Source organism: Hyla sarda, unplaced genomic scaffold (genome assembly GCF_029499605.1).
Source record: "Hyla sarda isolate aHylSar1 unplaced genomic scaffold, aHylSar1.hap1 scaffold_1176, whole genome shotgun sequence".
Lineage (NCBI taxonomy): Eukaryota > Metazoa > Chordata > Amphibia > Anura > Hylidae > Hyla > Hyla sarda.
In genome coordinates this window covers 28,364-44,386 of record NW_026607799.1, presented here as the reverse complement: position 1 = coordinate 44,386, position 16,023 = coordinate 28,364, and the positions used below count along the sequence as shown (strand labels likewise).

Below are 16,023 nucleotides of genomic sequence, written 5' to 3'. Positions count from 1 at the left end.
TCTTCCTCTTACTTTTTTTTCACGTTTTTTTACGTTTTTCTCCTTTTCGCCTCTTTTCTGGGCGTATTATTCTTCTTTTTCTTCTTTTTTTTCGTCTAATGCATACCCCATCAGTGCAGCAATGCTTATTCAATACCGCCAGCAGATGGAGACACTGGGGGATAATTTTCTAAGGATTTATACTGATTTTTCCTGTCTGAATTTGTCGCACAGAAAGTTGCAGGCCAAATATGTGTGACATTTCTGCGACTTTAGCTTCTAGAGCATTTTTACAACATTATCATAGGTGCTGAATACATAAAAAGCGACTGTTCAGCGACAGACAAGTCGCATCGGCTGAAAGTAGGCCAGAATGTCAGTCCATGTTGGAGCAGGTTTAGATACAGTCTAAAGCATAGATCTCAAAGTCTGTGCACAGAATTTAGCAAGGGCCTCGCACCTTCTGATGCATCAGGTAGGTGCACAATAGCATAGCCTAACCCTCTGTACTTTGGTCTATATTGATGCGGGACATAGACAGCCAGCTGATGACCAATCCATTAGTGCAATGGATGGCTGGAAGCATTTGTCTTTGCCTTTGCAATACCACAGAAGCAATGCATGGTCAATGTACAGCAATGACACACCTGTGTGAACAGCCAGGAGACCCCCCCCCCCCCCATGTTATGTTACATAGTTACATAGTTAGTACGGTCGAAAAAAGACATATGTCCATCACGTTCAACCAGGGAATTAAGGGGTAGGGGTGTGGCGCGATATTGGGGAAGGGATGAGATTTTATATTTCTTCATAAGCATTAATCTTATTTTGTCAATTAGGAACATTCAGCACCCACCCGCTATCAAGGCAGCTGCCTATCATGTCATGCCCTACCTGCACAGGTGTGCTGGCTACTCAAATGATCCAATTAAGGAGGCCATTTAGTCAGCAGCAGCAGAAGTCCTGTGCCTGGACGCTCCAACAGGGGCCAGACACAAGCAGAAGCAGAAGCAGCAGAAGCAGCAGCAGCACCACCTTTTGTTTATTGGCTGCAGCAGCAGCAAGGCCCACAGGGCTGGCTAGCTGGCTAGCCAGCAAGCAGGTAGCAATGAAAGTAGGAATCTTTCTTTTTAACCCTGTAAGGGGGTGGTGCACTGTACCCGAAGATACTGCCATATCGGGTCAATGCATAGGGCGACGGAAGCAAGCTTCGAAATCGGCCCCCGTTCTCAAAAATCCATTTAATATATGGTCCCCAGATAGGGGACGTATCAGATATTAAACTGATAAGAACAGATACTACACTTGATCTTAGCCAAAAGGCCGAGAAGCGATAACCGTGAAAGGGGCGGGCCCAACAAGGTCCCCTTCATGGGCACTATCACTGCTTGCTGTCAGGGAGGCTGCCAGACAATTTTCCATGCACACTCTGGGCTGGGGGGCAGTCAACCACCAGTACACACAGCAGAACCTAAACCCATACCATTATTGCTAAGCAGCAAGACAGGGGCCCATTGCACTCCCACGGGGCCTTTTTAAATGCAATCCATAACCCGGATTTGCCAGGAACCCTTCTTACTCCTCCTACTTGCATGTGACACTGGGCTTAGGATCTGCATAGGAAACACACACACAAGCACACACCTACCTTTGTTGCCTGCAGATGCCTCCTTGGCTGTCCCCAAACGGTATCAAACCAACACCCACGGGAAGCTGTAAGCATAGAGGACATGCCTGCACCTCATTGGACTTACCTGTGTGGGTTAAATCCGGGTTATTTGACAACCTATGGCGGTGATGGTTCTGCTCAGGCAGAGCAGTGCTGATGCTCCTCATAAAGCTGTCGCTGCTGTGAAGGTTCTAGGTGACATCACAAATCCCTTTGGTTACATACACAACAAAGCTGGGTTGTTGTTGTTTACACTCTGCAAGGCCTGTGGAAGTGAGTGACATCATAGCACTGTAGTTCTGAGGGTTCAAGATGGATGCAACAATCTCCTGTTGCTTCTATGAAGGCCGTAATAGACGACATCACCAAACAGCTCCATAGTCACATACACAGCAAAGGAGAGATGTTGTTTACACCTAGTGATGTCAGTGGTATTGAGTGACATCACAGCACAGTGCTAAGGCTCCTGGGCCTGGACACAGCAGCGGCTGCAATATCTCAACGGAGAATACGTTTATATCTATGTGTGTGTGTGCGCATATATATATATATATATATATATATATATATATATATATATATTCTCCGCCGAAATCACTTTTAAACCCATTTCCACCTTTTTTTCCCTTCTCTTCCTCTTACTTTTTTTTCACGTTTTTTTACGTTTTTCTCCTTTTCGCCTCTTTTCTGGGCGTATTATTCTTCTTTTTCTTCTTTTTTTTCGTCTAATGCATACCCCATCAGTGCAGCAATGCTTATTCAATACCGCCAGCAGATGGAGACACTGGGGGATAATTTTCTAAGGATTTATACTGATTTTTCCTGTCTGAATTTGTCGCACAGAAAGTTGCAGGCCAAATATGTGTGACATTTCTGCGACTTTAGCTTCTAGAGCATTTTTACAACATTATACATAGGTGCTGAATACATAAAAAGCGACTGTTCAGCGACAGACAAGTCGCATCGGCTGAAAGTAGGCCAGAATGTCAGTCCATGTTGGAGCAGGTTTAGATACAGTCTAAAGCATAGATCTCAAAGTCTGTGCACAGAATTTAGCAAGGGCCTCGCACCTTCTGATGCATCAGGTAGGTGCACAATAGCATAGCCTAACCCTCTGTACTTTGGTCTATATTGATGCGGGACATAGACAGCCAGCTGATGACCAATCCATTAGTGCAATGGATGGCTGGAAGCATTTGTCTTTGCCTTTGCAATACCACAGAAGCAATGCATGGTCAATGTACAGCAATGACACACCTGTGTGAACAGCCAGGAGACCCCCCCCCCCCCCATGTTATGTTACATAGTTACATAGTTAGTACGGTCGAAAAAAGACATATGTCCATCACGTTCAACCAGGGAATTAAGGGGTAGGGGTGTGGCGCGATATTGGGGAAGGGATGAGATTTTATATTTCTTCATAAGCATTAATCTTATTTTGTCAATTAGGAACATTCAGCACCCACCCGCTATCAAGGCAGCTGCCTATCATGTCATGCCCTACCTGCACAGGTGTGCTGGCTACTCAAATGATCCAATTAAGGAGGCCATTTAGTCAGCAGCAGCAGAAGTCCTGTGCCTGGACGCTCCAACAGGGGCCAGACACAAGCAGAAGCAGAAGCAGCAGAAGCAGCAGCAGCACCACCTTTTGTTTATTGGCTGCAGCAGCAGCAAGGCCCACAGGGCTGGCTAGCTGGCTAGCCAGCAAGCAGGTAGCAATGAAAGTAGGAATCTTTCTTTTTAACCCTGTAAGGGGGTGGTGCACTGTACCCGAAGATACTGCCATATCGGGTCAATGCATAAGGCGACGGAAGCAAGCTTCGAAATCGGCCCCCGTTCTCAAAAATCCATTTAATATATGGTCCCCAGATAGGGGACGTATCAGATATTAAACTGATAAGAACAGATACTACACTTGATCTTAGCCAAAAGGCCGAGAAGCGATAACCGTGAAAGGGGCGGGCCCAACAAGGTCCCCTTCATGGGCACTATCACTGCTTGCTGTCAGGGAGGCTGCCAGACAATTTTCCATGCACACTCTGGGCTGGGGGGCAGTCAACCACCAGTACACACAGCAGAACCTAAACCCATACCATTATTGCTAAGCAGCAAGACAGGGGCCCATTGCACTCCCACGGGGCCTTTTTAAATGCAATCCATAACCCGGATTTGCCAGGAACCCTTCTTACTCCTCCTACTTGCATGTGACACTGGGCTTAGGATCTGCATAGGAAACACACACACAAGCACACACCTACCTTTGTTGCCTGCAGATGCCTCCTTGGCTGTCCCCAAACGGTATCAAACCAACACCCACGGGAAGCTGTAAGCATAGAGGACATGCCTGCACCCCATTGGACTTACCTGTGTGGGTTAAATCCGGGTTATTTGACAACCTATGGCGGTGATGGTTCTGCTCAGGCAGAGCAGTGCTGATGCTCCTCATAAAGCTGTCGCTGCTGTGAAGGTTCTAGGTGACATCACAAATCCCTTTGGTTACATACACAACAAAGCTGGGTTGTTGTTGTTTACACTCTGCAAGGCCTGTGGAAGTGAGTGACATCATAGCACTGTAGTTCTGAGGGTTCAAGATGGATGCAACAATCTCCTGTTGCTTCTATGAAGGCCGTAATAGACGACATCACCAAACAGCTCCATAGTCACATACACAGCAAAGGAGAGATGTTGTTTACACCTAGTGATGTCAGTGGTATTGAGTGACATCACAGCACAGTGCTAAGGCTCCTGGGCCTGGACACAGCAGCGGCTGCAATATCTCAACGGAGAATACGTTTATATCTATGTGTGTGTGTGCGCATATATATATATATATATATATATATATATATATATATATATATATTTCTCCGCCGAAATCACTTTTAAACCCATTTCCACCTTTTTTTCCCTTCTCTTCCTCTTACTTTTTTTTCACGTTTTTTTACGTTTTTCTCCTTTTCGCCTCTTTTCTGGGCGTATTATTCTTTTTCTTCTTTTTTTTCGTCTAATGCATACCCCATCAGTGCAGCAATGCTTATTCAATACCGCCAGCAGATGGAGACACTGGGGGATAATTTTCTAAGGATTTATACTGATTTTTCCTGTCTGAATTTGTCGCACAGAAAGTTGCAGGCCAAATATGTGTGACATTTCTGCGACTTTAGCTTCTAGAGCATTTTTACAACATTATACATAGGTGCTGAATACATAAAAAGCGACTGTTCAGCGACAGACAAGTCGCATCGGCTGAAAGTAGGCCAGAATGTCAGTCCATGTTGGAGCAGGTTTAGATACAGTCTAAAGCATAGATCTCAAAGTCTGTGCACAGAATTTAGCAAGGGCCTCGCACCTTCTGATGCATCAGGTAGGTGCACAATAGCATAGCCTAACCCTCTGTACTTTGGTCTATATTGATGCGGGACATAGACAGCCAGCTGATGACCAATCCATTAGTGCAATGGATGGCTGGAAGCATTTGTCTTTGCCTTTGCAATACCACAGAAGCAATGCATGGTCAATGTACAGCAATGACACACCTGTGTGAACAGCCAGGAGACCCCCCCCCCCCCCATGTTATGTTACATAGTTACATAGTTAGTACGGTCGAAAAAAGACATATGTCCATCACGTTCAACCAGGGAATTAAGGGGTAGGGGTGTGGCGCGATATTGGGGAAGGGATGAGATTTTATATTTCTTCATAAGCATTAATCTTATTTTGTCAATTAGGAACATTCAGCACCCACCCGCTATCAAGGCAGCTGCCTATCATGTCATGCCCTACCTGCACAGGTGTGCTGGCTACTCAAATGATCCAATTAAGGAGGCCATTTAGTCAGCAGCAGCAGAAGTCCTGTGCCTGGACGCTCCAACAGGGGCCAGACACAAGCAGAAGCAGAAGCAGCAGAAGCAGCAGCAGCACCACCTTTTGTTTATTGGCTGCAGCAGCAGCAAGGCCCACAGGGCTGGCTAGCTGGCTAGCCAGCAAGCAGGTAGCAATGAAAGTAGGAATCTTTCTTTTTAACCCTGTAAGGGGGTGGTGCACTGTACCCGAAGATACTGCCATATCGGGTCAATGCATAGGGCGACGGAAGCAAGCTTCGAAATCGGCCCCCGTTCTCAAAAATCCATTTAATATATGGTCCCCAGATAGGGGACGTATCAGATATTAAACTGATAAGAACAGATACTACACTTGATCTTAGCCAAAAGGCCGAGAAGCGATAACCGTGAAAGGGGCGGGCCCAACAAGGTCCCCTTCATGGGCACTATCACTGCTTGCTGTCAGGGAGGCTGCCAGACAATTTTCCATGCACACTCTGGGCTGGGGGGCAGTCAACCACCAGTACACACAGCAGAACCTAAACCCATACCATTATTGCTAAGCAGCAAGACAGGGGCCCATTGCACTCCCACGGGGCCTTTTTAAATGCAATCCATAACCCGGATTTGCCAGGAACCCTTCTTACTCCTCCTACTTGCATGTGACACTGGGCTTAGGATCTGCATAGGAAACACACACACAAGCACACACCTACCTTTGTTGCCTGCAGATGCCTCCTTGGCTGTCCCCAAACGGTATCAAACCAACACCCACGGGAAGCTGTAAGCATAGAGGACATGCCTGCACCCCATTGGACTTACCTGTGTGGGTTAAATCCGGGTTATTTGACAACCTATGGCGGTGATGGTTCTGCTCAGGCAGAGCAGTGCTGATGCTCCTCATAAAGCTGTCGCTGCTGTGAAGGTTCTAGGTGACATCACAAATCCCTTTGGTTACATACACAACAAAGCTGGGTTGTTGTTGTTTACACTCTGCAAGGCCTGTGGAAGTGAGTGACATCATAGCACTGTAGTTCTGAGGGTTCAAGATGGATGCAACAATCTCCTGTTGCTTCTATGAAGGCCGTAATAGACGACATCACCAAACAGCTCCATAGTCACATACACAGCAAAGGAGAGATGTTGTTTACACCTAGTGATGTCAGTGGTATTGAGTGACATCACAGCACAGTGCTAAGGCTCCTGGGCCTGGACACAGCAGCGGCTGCAATATCTCAACGGAGAATACGTTTATATCTATGTGTGTGTGTGCGCATATATATATATATATATATATATATATATATATATATATATATATTTCTCCGCCGAAATCACTTTTAAACCCATTTCCACCTTTTTTTCCCTTCTCTTCCTCTTACTTTTTTTTCACGTTTTTTTACGTTTTTCTCCTTTTCGCCTCTTTTCTGGGCGTATTATTCTTCTTTTTCTTCTTTTTTTTCGTCTAATGCATACCCCATCAGTGCAGCAATGCTTATTCAATACCGCCAGCAGATGGAGACACTGGGGGATAATTTTCTAAGGATTTATACTGATTTTTCCTGTCTGAATTTGTCGCACAGAAAGTTGCAGGCCAAATATGTGTGACATTTCTGCGACTTTAGCTTCTAGAGCATTTTTACAACATTATACATAGGTGCTGAATACATAAAAAGCGACTGTTCAGCGACAGACAAGTCGCATCGGCTGAAAGTAGGCCAGAATGTCAGTCCATGTTGGAGCAGGTTTAGATACAGTCTAAAGCATAGATCTCAAAGTCTGTGCACAGAATTTAGCAAGGGCCTCGCACCTTCTGATGCATCAGGTAGGTGCACAATAGCATAGCCTAACCCTCTGTACTTTGGTCTATATTGATGCGGGACATAGACAGCCAGCTGATGACCAATCCATTAGTGCAATGGATGGCTGGAAGCATTTGTCTTTGCCTTTGCAATACCACAGAAGCAATGCATGGTCAATGTACAGCAATGACACACCTGTGTGAACAGCCAGGAGACCCCCCCCCCCCCCATGTTATGTTACATAGTTACATAGTTAGTACGGTCGAAAAAAGACATATGTCCATCACGTTCAACCAGGGAATTAAGGGGTAGGGGTGTGGCGCGATATTGGGGAAGGGATGAGATTTTATATTTCTTCATAAGCATTAATCTTATTTTGTCAATTAGGAACATTCAGCACCCACCCGCTATCAAGGCAGCTGCCTATCATGTCATGCCCTACCTGCACAGGTGTGCTGGCTACTAAATGATCCAATTAAGGAGGCCATTTAGTCAGCAGCAGCAGAAGTCCTGTGCCTGGACGCTCCAACAGGGGCCAGACACAAGCAGAAGCAGAAGCAGCAGAAGCAGCAGCAGCACCACCTTTTGTTTATTGGCTGCAGCAGCAGCAAGGCCCACAGGGCTGGCTAGCTGGCTAGCCAGCAAGCAGGTAGCAATGAAAGTAGGAATCTTTCTTTTTAACCCTGTAAGGGGGTGGTGCACTGTACCCGAAGATACTGCCATATCGGGTCAATGCATAGGGCGACGGAAGCAAGCTTCGAAATCGGCCCCCGTTCTCAAAAATCCATTTAATATATGGTCCCCAGATAGGGGACGTATCAGATATTAAACTGATAAGAACAGATACTACACTTGATCTTAGCCAAAAGGCCGAGAAGCGATAACCGTGAAAGGGGCGGGCCCAACAAGGTCCCCTTCATGGGCACTATCACTGCTTGCTGTCAGGGAGGCTGCCAGACAATTTTCCATGCACACTCTGGGCTGGGGGGCAGTCAACCACCAGTACACACAGCAGAACCTAAACCCATACCATTATTGCTAAGCAGCAAGACAGGGGCCCATTGCACTCCCACGGGGCCTTTTTAAATGCAATCCATAACCCGGATTTGCCAGGAACCCTTCTTACTCCTCCTACTTGCATGTGACACTGGGCTTAGGATCTGCATAGGAAACACACACACAAGCACACACCTACCTTTGTTGCCTGCAGATGCCTCCTTGGCTGTCCCCAAACGGTATCAAACCAACACCCACGGGAAGCTGTAAGCATAGAGGACATGCCTGCACCCCATTGGACTTACCTGTGTGGGTTAAATCCGGGTTATTTGACAACCTATGGCGGTGATGGTTCTGCTCAGGCAGAGCAGTGCTGATGCTCCTCATAAAGCTGTCGCTGCTGTGAAGGTTCTAGGTGACATCACAAATCCCTTTGGTTACATACACAACAAAGCTGGGTTGTTGTTGTTTACACTCTGCAAGGCCTGTGGAAGTGAGTGACATCATAGCACTGTAGTTCTGAGGGTTCAAGATGGATGCAACAATCTCCTGTTGCTTCTATGAAGGCCGTAATAGACGACATCACCAAACAGCTCCATAGTCACATACACAGCAAAGGAGAGATGTTGTTTACACCTAGTGATGTCAGTGGTATTGAGTGACATCACAGCACAGTGCTAAGGCTCCTGGGCCTGGACACAGCAGCGGCTGCAATATCTCAACGGAGAATACGTTTATATCTATGTGTGTGTGTGCGCATATATATATATATATATATATATATATATATATATATATATATATTTCTCCGCCGAAATCACTTTTAAACCCATTTCCACCTTTTTTTCCCTTCTCTTCCTCTTACTTTTTTTTCACGTTTTTTTACGTTTTTCTCCTTTTCGCCTCTTTTCTGGGCGTATTATTCTTCTTTTTCTTCTTTTTTTTCGTCTAATGCATACCCCATCAGTGCAGCAATGCTTATTCAATACCGCCAGCAGATGGAGACACTGGGGGATAATTTTCTAAGGATTTATACTGATTTTTCCTGTCTGAATTTGTCGCACAGAAAGTTGCAGGCCAAATATGTGTGACATTTCTGCGACTTTAGCTTCTAGAGCATTTTTACAACATTATACATAGGTGCTGAATACATAAAAAGCGACTGTTCAGCGACAGACAAGTCGCATCGGCTGAAAGTAGGCCAGAATGTCAGTCCATGTTGGAGCAGGTTTAGATACAGTCTAAAGCATAGATCTCAAAGTCTGTGCACAGAATTTAGCAAGGGCCTCGCACCTTCTGATGCATCAGGTAGGTGCACAATAGCATAGCCTAACCCTCTGTACTTTGGTCTATATTGATGCGGGACATAGACAGCCAGCTGATGACCAATCCATTAGTGCAATGGATGGCTGGAAGCATTTGTCTTTGCCTTTGCAATACCACAGAAGCAATGCATGGTCAATGTACAGCAATGACACACCTGTGTGAACAGCCAGGAGACCCCCCCCCCCCCATGTTATGTTACATAGTTACATAGTTAGTACGGTCGAAAAAAGACATATGTCCATCACGTTCAACCAGGGAATTAAGGGGTAGGGGTGTGGCGCGATATTGGGGAAGGGATGAGATTTTATATTTCTTCATAAGCATTAATCTTATTTTGTCAATTAGGAACATTCAGCACCCACCCGCTATCAAGGCAGCTGCCTATCATGTCATGCCCTACCTGCACAGGTGTGCTGGCTACTCAAATGATCCAATTAAGGAGGCCATTTAGTCAGCAGCAGCAGAAGTCCTGTGCCTGGACGCTCCAACAGGGGCCAGACACAAGCAGAAGCAGCAGAAGCAGCAGCAGCACCACCTTTTGTTTATTGGCTGCAGCAGCAGCAAGGCCCACAGGGCTGGCTAGCTGGCTAGCCAGCAAGCAGGTAGCAATGAAAGTAGGAATCTTTCTTTTTAACCCTGTAAGGGGGTGGTGCACTGTACCCGAAGATACTGCCATATCGGGTCAATGCATAGGGCGACGGAAGCAAGCTTCGAAATCGGCCCCCGTTCTCAAAAATCCATTTAATATATGGTCCCCAGATAGGGGACGTATCAGATATTAAACTGATAAGAACAGATACTACACTTGATCTTAGCCAAAAGGCCGAGAAGCGATAACCGTGAAAGGGGCGGGCCCAACAAGGTCCCCTTCATGGGCACTATCACTGCTTGCTGTCAGGGAGGCTGCCAGACAATTTTGCACACTCTGGGCTGGGGGGCAGTCAACCACCAGTACACACAGCAGAACCTAAACCCATACCATTATTGCTAAGCAGCAAGACAGGGGCCCATTGCACTCCCACGGGGCCTTTTTAAATGCAATCCATAACCCGGATTTGCCAGGAACCCTTCTTACTCCTCCTACTTGCATGTGACACTGGGCTTAGGATCTGCATAGGAAACACACACACAAGCACACACCTACCTTTGTTGCCTGCAGATGCCTCCTTGGCTGTCCCCAAACGGTATCAAACCAACACCCACGGGAAGCTGTAAGCATAGAGGACATGCCTGCACCCCATTGGACTTACCTGTGTGGGTTAAATCCGGGTTATTTGACAACCTATGGCGGTGATGGTTCTGCTCAGGCAGAGCAGTGCTGATGCTCCTCATAAAGCTGTCGCTGCTGTGAAGGTTCTAGGTGACATCACAAATCCCTTTGGTTACATACACAACAAAGCTGGGTTGTTGTTGTTTACACTCTGCAAGGCCTGTGGAAGTGAGTGACATCATAGCACTGTAGTTCTGAGGGTTCAAGATGGATGCAACAATCTCCTGTTGCTTCTATGAAGGCCGTAATAGACGACATCACCAAACAGCTCCATAGTCACATACACAGCAAAGGAGAGATGTTGTTTACACCTAGTGATGTCAGTGGTATTGAGTGACATCACAGCACAGTGCTAAGGCTCCTGGGCCTGGACACAGCAGCGGCTGCAATATCTCAACGGAGAATACGTTTATATCTATGTGTGTGTGTGCGCATATATATATATATATATATATATATATATATATATATATATATTCTCCGCCGAAATCACTTTTAAACCCATTTCCACCTTTTTTTCCCTTCTCTTCCTCTTACTTTTTTTTCACGTTTTTTTACGTTTTTCTCCTTTTCGCCTCTTTTCTGGGCGTATTATTCTTCTTTTTCTTCTTTTTTTTCGTCTAATGCATACCCCATCAGTGCAGCAATGCTTATTCAATACCGCCAGCAGATGGAGACACTGGGGGATAATTTTCTAAGGATTTATACTGATTTTTCCTGTCTGAATTTGTCGCACAGAAAGTTGCAGGCCAAATATGTGTGACATTTCTGCGACTTTAGCTTCTAGAGCATTTTTACAACATTATACATAGGTGCTGAATACATAAAAAGCGACTGTTCAGCGACAGACAAGTCGCATCGGCTGAAAGTAGGCCAGAATGTCAGTCCATGTTGGAGCAGGTTTAGATACAGTCTAAAGCATAGATCTCAAAGTCTGTGCACAGAATTTAGCAAGGGCCTCGCACCTTCTGATGCATCAGGTAGGTGCACAATAGCATAGCCTAACCCTCTGTACTTTGGTCTATATTGATGCGGGACATAGACAGCCAGCTGATGACCAATCCATTAGTGCAATGGATGGCTGGAAGCATTTGTCTTTGCCTTTGCAATACCACAGAAGCAATGCATGGTCAATGTACAGCAATGACACACCTGTGTGAACAGCCAGGAGACCCCCCCCCCCCCATGTTATGTTACATAGTTACATAGTTAGTACGGTCGAAAAAAGACATATGTCCATCACGTTCAACCAGGGAATTAAGGGGTAGGGGTGTGGCGCGATATTGGGGAAGGGATGAGATTTTATATTTCTTCATAAGCATTAATCTTATTTTGTCAATTAGGAACATTCAGCACCCACCCGCTATCAAGGCAGCTGCCTATCATGTCATGCCCTACCTGCACAGGTGTGCTGGCTACTCAAATGATCCAATTAAGGAGGCCATTTAGTCAGCAGCAGCAGAAGTCCTGTGCCTGGACGCTCCAACAGGGGCCAGACACAAGCAGAAGCAGAAGCAGCAGAAGCAGCAGCAGCACCACCTTTTGTTTATTGGCTGCAGCAGCAGCAAGGCCCACAGGGCTGGCTAGCTGGCTAGCCAGCAAGCAGGTAGCAATGAAAGTAGGAATCTTTCTTTTTAACCCTGTAAGGGGGTGGTGCACTGTACCCGAAGATACTGCCATATCGGGTCAATGCATAGGGCGACGGAAGCAAGCTTCGAAATCGGCCCCCGTTCTCAAAAATCCATTTAATATATGGTCCCCAGATAGGGGACGTATCAGATATTAAACTGATAAGAACAGATACTACACTTGATCTTAGCCAAAAGGCCGAGAAGCGATAACCGTGAAAGGGGCGGGCCCAACAAGGTCCCCTTCATGGGCACTATCACTGCTTGCTGTCAGGGAGGCTGCCAGACAATTTTCCATGCACACTCTGGGCTGGGGGGCAGTCAACCACCAGTACACACAGCAGAACCTAAACCCATACCATTATTGCTAAGCAGCAAGACAGGGGCCCATTGCACTCCCACGGGGCCTTTTTAAATGCAATCCATAACCCGGATTTGCCAGGAACCCTTCTTACTCCTCCTACTTGCATGTGACACTGGGCTTAGGATCTGCATAGGAAACACACACACAAGCACACACCTACCTTTGTTGCCTGCAGATGCCTCCTTGGCTGTCCCCAAACGGTATCAAACCAACACCCACGGGAAGCTGTAAGCATAGAGGACATGCCTGCACCCCATTGGACTTACCTGTGTGGGTTAAATCCGGGTTATTTGACAACCTATGGCGGTGATGGTTCTGCTCAGGCAGAGCAGTGCTGATGCTCCTCATAAAGCTGTCGCTGCTGTGAAGGTTCTAGGTGACATCACAAATCCCTTTGGTTACATACACAACAAAGCTGGGTTGTTGTTGTTTACACTCTGCAAGGCCTGTGGAAGTGAGTGACATCATAGCACTGTAGTTCTGAGGGTTCAAGATGGATGCAACAATCTCCTGTTGCTTCTATGAAGGCCGTAATAGACGACATCACCAAACAGCTCCATAGTCACATACACAGCAAAGGAGAGATGTTGTTTACACCTAGTGATGTCAGTGGTATTGAGTGACATCACAGCACAGTGCTAAGGCTCCTGGGCCTGGACACAGCAGCGGCTGCAATATCTCAACGGAGAATACGTTTATATCTATGTGTGTGTGTGCGCATATATATATATATATATATATATATATATATATATATATATATATATATATTTCTCCGCCGAAATCACTTTTAAACCCATTTCCACCTTTTTTTCCCTTCTCTTCCTCTTACTTTTTTTTCACGTTTTTTTACGTTTTTCTCCTTTTCGCCTCTTTTCTGGGCGTATTATTCTTCTTTTTCTTCTTTTTTTTCGTCTAATGCATACCCCATCAGTGCAGCAATGCTTATTCAATACCGCCAGCAGATGGAGACACTGGGGGATAATTTTCTAAGGATTTATACTGATTTTTCCTGTCTGAATTTGTCGCACAGAAAGTTGCAGGCCAAATATGTGTGACATTTCTGCGACTTTAGCTTCTAGAGCATTTTTACAACATTATACATAGGTGCTGAATACATAAAAAGCGACTGTTCAGCGACAGACAAGTCGCATCGGCTGAAAGTAGGCCAGAATGTCAGTCCATGTTGGAGCAGGTTTAGATACAGTCTAAAGCATAGATCTCAAAGTCTGTGCACAGAATTTAGCAAGGGCCTCGCACCTTCTGATGCATCAGGTAGGTGCACAATAGCATAGCCTAACCCTCTGTACTTTGGTCTATATTGATGCGGGACATAGACAGCCAGCTGATGACCAATCCATTAGTGCAATGGATGGCTGGAAGCATTTGTCTTTGCCTTTGCAATACCACAGAAGCAATGCATGGTCAATGTACAGCAATGACACACCTGTGTGAACAGCCAGGAGACCCCCCCCCCCCCCATGTTATGTTACATAGTTACATAGTTAGTACGGTCGAAAAAAGACATATGTCCATCACGTTCAACCAGGGAATTAAGGGGTAGGGGTGTGGCGCGATATTGGGGAAGGGATGAGATTTTATATTTCTTCATAAGCATTAATCTTATTTTGTCAATTAGGAACATTCAGCACCCACCCGCTATCAAGGCAGCTGCCTATCATGTCATGCCCTACCTGCACAGGTGTGCTGGCTACTCAAATGATCCAATTAAGGAGGCCATTTAGTCAGCAGCAGCAGAAGTCCTGTGCCTGGACGCTCCAACAGGGGCCAGACACAAGCAGAAGCAGAAGCAGCAGAAGCAGCAGCAGCACCACCTTTTGTTTATTGGCTGCAGCAGCAGCAAGGCCCACAGGGCTGGCTAGCTGGCTAGCCAGCAAGCAGGTAGCAATGAAAGTAGGAATCTTTCTTTTTAACCCTGTAAGGGGGTGGTGCACTGTACCCGAAGATACTGCCATATCGGGTCAATGCATAGGGCGACGGAAGCAAGCTTCGAAATCGGCCCCCGTTCTCAAAAATCCATTTAATATATGGTCCCCAGATAGGGGACGTATCAGATATTAAACTGATAAGAACAGATACTACACTTGATCTTAGCCAAAAGGCCGAGAAGCGATAACCGTGAAAGGGGCGGGCCCAACAAGGTCCCCTTCATGGGCACTATCACTGCTTGCTGTCAGGGAGGCTGCCAGACAATTTTCCATGCACACTCTGGGCTGGGGGGCAGTCAACCACCAGTACACACAGCAGAACCTAAACCCATACCATTATTGCTAAGCAGCAAGACAGGGGCCCATTGCACTCCCACGGGGCCTTTTTAAATGCAATCCATAACCCGGATTTGCCAGGAACCCTTCTTACTCCTCCTACTTGCATGTGACACTGGGCTTAGGATCTGCATAGGAAACACACACACAAGCACACACCTACCTTTGTTGCCTGCAGATGCCTCCTTGGCTGTCCCCAAACGGTATCAAACCAACACCCACGGGAAGCTGTAAGCATAGAGGACATGCCTGCACCCCATTGGACTTACCTGTGTGGGTTAAATCCGGGTTATTTGACAACCTATGGCGGTGATGGTTCTGCTCAGGCAGAGCAGTGCTGATGCTCCTCATAAAGCTGTCGCTGCTGTGAAGGTTCTAGGTGACATCACAAATCCCTTTGGTTACATACACAACAAAGCTGGGTTGTTGTTGTTTACACTCTGCAAGGCCTGTGGAAGTGAGTGACATCATAGCACTGTAGTTCTGAGGGTTCAAGATGGATGCAACAATCTCCTGTTGCTTCTATGAAGGCCGTAATAGACGACATCACCAAACAGCTCCATAGTCACATACACAGCAAAGGAGAGATGTTGTTTACACCTAGTGATGTCAGTGGTATTGAGTGACATCACAGCACAGTGCTAAGGCTCCTGGGCCTGGACACAGCAGCGGCTGCAATATCTCAACAGAGAATACGTTTATATCTATGTGTGTGTGTGCGCATATATATATATATATATATATATATATATATATATATATATATTTCTCCGCCGAAATCACTTTTAAACCCATTTCCACCTTTTTTTCCCTTCTCTTCCTCTTACTTTTTTTTCACGTTTTTTTACGTTTTTCTCCTTTTCGCCTCTTTTCTGGGCGTATT

General features: G+C 46.1%; 7 non-coding genes across 7 annotated transcripts; all 7 read right to left on the bottom strand.

Moving 5' to 3' along the window:
• Nucleotides 1–1,123: 1,123 nt before the first annotated feature.
• LOC130302659 (U2 spliceosomal RNA) lies at nucleotides 1,124–1,314 on the bottom strand. The gene has a single exon (XR_008852829.1). It is a non-coding gene; the product is annotated as a U2 spliceosomal RNA (small nuclear RNA).
• Nucleotides 1,315–3,402: 2,088 nt separating this feature from the next.
• On the bottom strand, nucleotides 3,403–3,593 carry LOC130302697 (U2 spliceosomal RNA). The gene has a single exon (XR_008852866.1). It is a non-coding gene; the product is annotated as a U2 spliceosomal RNA (small nuclear RNA).
• A 2,088-nt stretch (nucleotides 3,594–5,681) lies between these two features.
• On the bottom strand, nucleotides 5,682–5,872 carry LOC130302658 (U2 spliceosomal RNA). The gene has a single exon (XR_008852828.1). It is a non-coding gene; the product is annotated as a U2 spliceosomal RNA (small nuclear RNA).
• A 2,090-nt stretch (nucleotides 5,873–7,962) lies between these two features.
• LOC130302657 (U2 spliceosomal RNA) lies at nucleotides 7,963–8,153 on the bottom strand. The gene has a single exon (XR_008852827.1). It is a non-coding gene; the product is annotated as a U2 spliceosomal RNA (small nuclear RNA).
• A 2,084-nt stretch (nucleotides 8,154–10,237) lies between these two features.
• LOC130302656 (U2 spliceosomal RNA) lies at nucleotides 10,238–10,428 on the bottom strand. Its single transcript, XR_008852825.1, has one exon. It is a non-coding gene; the product is annotated as a U2 spliceosomal RNA (small nuclear RNA).
• Nucleotides 10,429–12,511: 2,083 nt separating this feature from the next.
• LOC130302655 (U2 spliceosomal RNA) lies at nucleotides 12,512–12,702 on the bottom strand. The gene has a single exon (XR_008852824.1). It is a non-coding gene; the product is annotated as a U2 spliceosomal RNA (small nuclear RNA).
• A 2,097-nt stretch (nucleotides 12,703–14,799) lies between these two features.
• On the bottom strand, nucleotides 14,800–14,990 carry LOC130302654 (U2 spliceosomal RNA). The gene has a single exon (XR_008852823.1). It is a non-coding gene; the product is annotated as a U2 spliceosomal RNA (small nuclear RNA).
• Nucleotides 14,991–16,023: the final 1,033 nt, after the last annotated feature.